The sequence below is a fragment of the Lactuca virosa genome, chromosome 9 (genome assembly GCF_052849685.1).
Source record: "Lactuca virosa cultivar CGN04683 chromosome 9, Lactuca_virosa_CGN04683_v6, whole genome shotgun sequence".
Lineage (NCBI taxonomy): Eukaryota > Viridiplantae > Streptophyta > Magnoliopsida > Asterales > Asteraceae > Lactuca > Lactuca virosa.
The window spans coordinates 72,357,130-72,363,331 of record NC_136434.1 but is presented as its reverse complement, the minus strand read 5'-3'; positions in this window follow the sequence as shown (position 1 = coordinate 72,363,331).

Sequence of the window (6,202 nt, the reverse complement as noted above, 5' to 3'; positions counted from 1 at the left end):
AGATAATCCACAATAATAACAGGGAACCAACTCCCAACTAAACCCTAGGGGTTGTGACTTCCTTGCTACGCGTATGGGTCATGTGCTTTCAGTAGTACGGACTACTGAAAGCATAGGACCCATTCCTAATGGGTTTTGAGCATTCTAACACTCCTATGGTGTACATGCAACCCTAGAAACCTTGGATCTATGTTTGACTAAGATACATGCAAATAATTATTTTTCCAAGGTTCTTATCCTAACTAGCATGGCATAGGATACTTTAATCAAATAAAACTAGTAGAATTACTTACCTTGTAGTAGTAGTTGATTGCTTGGAGTTTGAGAGCCTAGCACCAATAATGTGGATGCCTCAAATGGAAGTCACAAATCACCACAAACTTGGAAACTTGAGAGAATAGTCACAAACTTCTTGAAATCGGCCCTCTTGGTTTACACACATCAACTAGTGTTATTTCAAGAACCAAAGCCTCCTTTATATAGTGTGGTGGATTAGGGTTACATCCATGTAAACCCTAATACACATGTCTTTTCATTTCCATGAGATCCATGGGTTAAAGCTCAATGGAGTATCCATGGACTTTCCAAGCAAGCCTAGCCCATTCCAAATAAGCATTAGCCCACACTATATAAATACAAGAGCCCATATTTAATTAGTCATACTTTTGATCTCTAAATTAATTATAGATCAATACTAATTAAATAATATGATTTTATATTAATATATTAGGACTTATAATATATTAATAAATCATAACTTATACTATTCTCAAACGATTATCCATAAATTGTTCGGGTGAAGTGCAACCCAAATGGACCATGCCGGGTTGGGTCAAGTACATACCAAATATAGTTATGGACTTAGACACTATATCCAACAGTCTCCCACTTGGATAAGTCTAATAACTATAGTTGCAAGTATGACTTTAGAACCCGATCAGCAATCGTAGCTCTTTAAACTCTGTTGAACTATGAAGCGCCATTTTAGATAAGTGATCATATAATCCTCTGTTTTAGATATCATCCGGACAAATACATGGAACATGGTCTTGCTTATTGTCCAGCATTTGTTTCCCGATTTTCCGATTTGTTTGACATAGAACTTAACTGAACACATCAATTTAGTTCTGACCGGGCCCGGTACATAGGTCAAAACAAAATCATCGAGGGGCCCAGATATCGCTTCTAATCCTAGAAGGAACAGATAAACTTCGACTCATATGTTTGCTCTACTACTTGTTGAACTACACACAAAGGCACGGTTTATAACATCGAGTTACCAATGCGTTTTTGTGCAATCAATGCATAACCAACTCATAGGCAACAAATCATATCTCTAGGTTTGAAGACTTATATGATATTACCGTCTCACGATCACTCAAGATAAATTCCATGAAGTGATACAAGTGAGCGTGGGTTGAATCCAATACTCAGAACTTATGAGCACTCATGAGTGCTGTAGCCCCGCTTTGTCTAACATCTTAGACCTCTACAAGCCAACCCATGACAGTCTTGATTCATATCTACTTCCAACATATGACCGACTGCGGAGAGTTTGAATAATATGATATAAACCATAACATATTTATTCTGGAAGTCAAAACATGCAAAAAGAAATAATAGTAGACGTTTGACAAGAGATAGCAACACTTTACTCATAAATAACAACTTTTATTTATCATCAAATGTCAATTACATTTTACAAATTTCAAGATTATCTAACTACTAAAACTAATATCATCCTTCAGCCCTATGCTCCGAGCATGCTGGAGATGCTTAGCCCGAGTCAGTCCCTTCGTGAGGGGATTTGCTGGGTTCTCATCCGATGATACCCTCTTTGCCACGAGGATTCCTTCTTCTATTCGATGTCTGATGAAGTGATATTTTCTGTCAATGTGTCTGGATCTCCCATGATCACTTGGTTCCTTGGCTAAGGCAACCGCGCTATTGCTGTCACAGAAAATCTCCATTGGCTCCTTTATAGCTGGTACAACTCCAAGGTCTCCGATGAAGTTCTTTAGCCATATAGCCTCCTTTGCTGCCTCGCTTGCTGCTATATACTCTGATTCACAAGTGGAATCAGCCACTGTCTCCTGCTTGGAACTTTTCCAAGTAATTGCCCCTCCGTTTAGAGTAAAGACCCAGCCCGACTGAGAGCGGAAATTATCCCTGTTATTCTGAAAGCTAGCATCACTGTACCCTACAACTCTCAAGTCCTCACTTGCCAGGGTTCCCCTGATACCTGATAACCATGCTCAAAGCAAAGGCTACATCAGGTCGAGTACACGTCATAGCATACATGATCGATCCTACAGCTGAAGCATAAGGTATTCGACTCATTTCTGCTATCTCAGCCTCAGTACTAGGGCTTTGTGTCTTACTCAATCTGGCGTTACTCTGGATGGATAACTCTCCTTTCTTGGAGTTATGCATGTTGAACCTTTTCAACACTTTGTCCACATAGGTGCTTTGACTAAGTCCAATTAGTCTTTTACTCCTGTTTCTCAAAATCCTTATCCCTAGGATATAGGCAGCTTCTCCAAGGTCCTTCATTGCGAAACACTTCCCAAGCCAGGACTTTACTTCCTGCAGGGTTGGGATGTCATTTCCTATGAGTAGTATGTCATCCACATACAGTACCAAAAAGCTGACTATACTCCCACTAGCCTTGATATAGACACAAGATTCATCTTCACTCCTTGAAAAGCCAAATTCTTTGACTTTCTCATCAAAGCAAAGATTCCATCTGCGAGGTGCCTGTTTTAATCCATAAATGGATTTCTCGAGCTTACACACTCTACTGGGGTACTCTGTACTGACAAAACCCTCTGGCTCTACCATGTAAACATCTTCAGCCAACTTTCCATTAAGGAAAGCGGTTTTGACATCCATTTGCCATATTTCATAATCATGAAATGCAGCAATGGCTAACAGAACCCTAATAGACTTAATCTTGGCCACTGGTGAAAAGGTCTCATCATAATCAACTCCCGGAGTTTGAGAATAACCCTTTGCAACCAGTCGTGCCTTATAAGTGTGTACATTACCATCCATGTCGGTCTTCTTCTTGAAGATCCATTTGCACCCAACTATCTTACGATCAGGTACATTGTCAACCAAGTTCCAAACTTGATTGTCATACATGGACTGTATCTCGCTATCCATAGCCTCTTTCCATTTAGCAGCCTCAGGGCCTGCCATGGCTTACGTGTAGCTGTTAGGCTCATCCAGATTTACCAGTGTGTTATCACTGATAAGTGTCTCACCTTCTGCAGTAATATGAAATCCATAATAATGCTCAGGTGCATTCCTAACTCTGGTGGAACGCCTCAGAGGTATAGATTCTTCAGTCGGCTCAACAGGAGTTTCCTCCTCAGGTTGAGGGCTAGGGTTTGAGGTTCCTTCACCACTTGACTCTTGAATTTCCTCAAGGTCAATTTGCCTCCCACTGTCTCCTTGGCTCATGAATTCTCTCTCTCGAAAGAATCCTCTTCTTGCTACAAAGACCACATTATCACTGGGTTTGTAGAAGATGTAACCAAAGGATTTCTGTGGGTAGCCGATGAAAATACACCTTTCGCTTTGGGGTTCGAGCTTATCGTGAGTCTCGCGTCTCACGAAAGCCTCGCAACCCCAAATCTTGATGTGGTCTAGATTGGGAACTTTTCCAGTCCACACCTCGTGAGGTGTTTTGGCAACCTTCTTTGTAGGGACTAGATTAAGGATATGGGCGGCAGTCTCTAAGGCATACCCCCAAAATGAGATTGGTAGCGAAGCTCGACTCATCATGGAACGAACCATGTCCAACAAGGTCCGATTGCGCCTCTCAGCTACACCATTCAACTGTGTTGTCCTAGGAGGTGTCAATTGTGAGACAATCCCACATTCCTTAAGATAGTCAAGGAACACAGTACTAAGATACTCACCACCACGATCGGATCGAAGCATCTTAATGTTCCTGCCCAACTGATTCTCCACTTCTTGCTTAAACTCTTTGAATTTCTCAAAGGTTTCTGACTTATGCTTGATTAGGTAGACATATCCATATCTACTAAAATCATCAGTAAAAGTCACATAGAACCGATTAGCATCTCTTGTGGCGGTTCTGAAGGGTCCACACACATCCGTGTGTATGAGGTCCAACAAACCTTCACCCCTAGCACAAGTGCCAGTAAAAGGTGACTTTGTCATTTTACCAAGCAAACAAGATTCACAACTATCATCTGACTTTAGGTCAAATGACTCCAAGACTCCATCCTTTTGGAGTTGGCCTATGCGTTTCTTGCTTACATGTCTAAGACGACAATGCCATAAGGATGCTTTATCTAAGCTAGTGGAAGAGTTAATACACAATACATTATTTCCTAGATTATCTACAACAGATACAGTTTCATACACGCCATCACAAGGTAATGCTTTAAAATAAAGAACATTATTAAAGAAAGCATCAATACTACCATTATTATTATCAAAATAAAAGGTAAAACCTTGTTTATACAATGCATGAAAGGAAATAACATTTCTTGCCATTTCTGGCGAATAATAACATTTATTCAAATCTAATGTAAACCCACTATTTAGCACTAAGGAATAAACTCCTATCTTGGTGATAGGTGAAGCTTTCCTGTTTCCCATGATCAAGTTTATCTTTCCCTGCTCCACATTCTCACTTCTTTTTAGTCCCTGCAAATCACAACATATGTGAATACCACAACATGTATCAAGGACCCAAGACTTAGAATGAGGTGAGTTATTAGACAATATACTGTATATACCTGCATGGTTGGGTTTTACTTTCCCATCCTTCAAATCTTGCTGGTACTTTGGGCAGTTTCTCTTCCAGTGCGACTTTTCATGGCAATAGAAGCATTCAGCCTCATTAGGGTTAGCTGAAGGAGTGACAAAAACTTTCTTGGTTTTGCTTGAAGAGGAGCCTTCAAGAGTCTTACCCTTGGTACCCTTAGAAGGGTTCTTTCTCTTCTTCCCTTTGCCATGCCCGATTGCCAAGGCATTGGCCGCAGTTGGAGTAGGAGTAGTAACAACCGACTTACCCTTTAGACCACTTTCGGCGGTCTTCAAGAGTCCTTGAAGTTTGCTGAGGGTGACTTCTTCCTTGTTCATGTGATATGTCATGCGGAATTGATCATAACACGATGGCAAGGAGTGCAAAATGATGTCTATTGCTAACTCCTCAGGGAAGTTCACATTCAGCTTCAGTAAACGGTCCACATACCTTTGCATTTTCTGCATGTGGCCCGTGATGGGTTCACCATCCTTCATTCGGTTGTTATCATGGAGGAGATTATTTCATATCGCTCTTGACGAGCACTTTGATGGTAGCAGTCCATCAAGTCCTGGTGCATCTCAAAAGGATAATAGTCCTCATAGGACTTTTGGAGCTCGGCTGTCATGGTGGCCATCATGATGCATGCCACTTTTTGTAGCATCTCTTTCATGTACCTCATATTCAGCAAGCTCTTCAGGAGTAGCAGTTGGCTCGGGTACCTTCAGCTCCTTGTCGAGAACATATTCTTTGTTCTCATACCGAGTGACCATCCTGATGTTTCTGATCCAATCTGTAAAGTTGGACCCATCAAAGATGACTCTCCCACAAAGATTCATGAGAGAGAAGGAGCTAGTAGGGTTTGAGCCAGAAGCATTGTTATTGGAAGACATCTGAAAAGAAGAGGGAATAGATTAGATTAGATATAGAGATAGTCCTTAACAAAACACCCAAATGTAATATTAAGGCTAGGACCCAACACAATATTTTATAACTTAGAAGAGGGATGCCGTAATCTAAGCTATAAGATATTTGAAGGTAGGTGAATGACGATTCACCAATTTCCACCATGAAAAACGAAATATTTAATTAGGTTTTAATTGGTTTAGAAACTCCTAGATTCTTTGAGATTCATTGAACTTTCTTCAATGGCATGTTTCAATCTCGAGTGTGCCCTTCAAGTTTTGTGACTGGGATGCCGAGGATCACAAAACAAGGTGTGAAGTAACCATGAAAATTACTTGGTACCCTTAATGTATTACCCCTCAATCGATGTGCCGGTTAACCACACACGCTCCATCGATACTATGATAAACATTAAGTCACCCTTTACCTACCTTGTTAAGTTCAAGTTAGTGTGCCAGTTAACCACACACGCTCCACTAACGACTTAAACAAAGTGTAAAGTGTAATTTAATG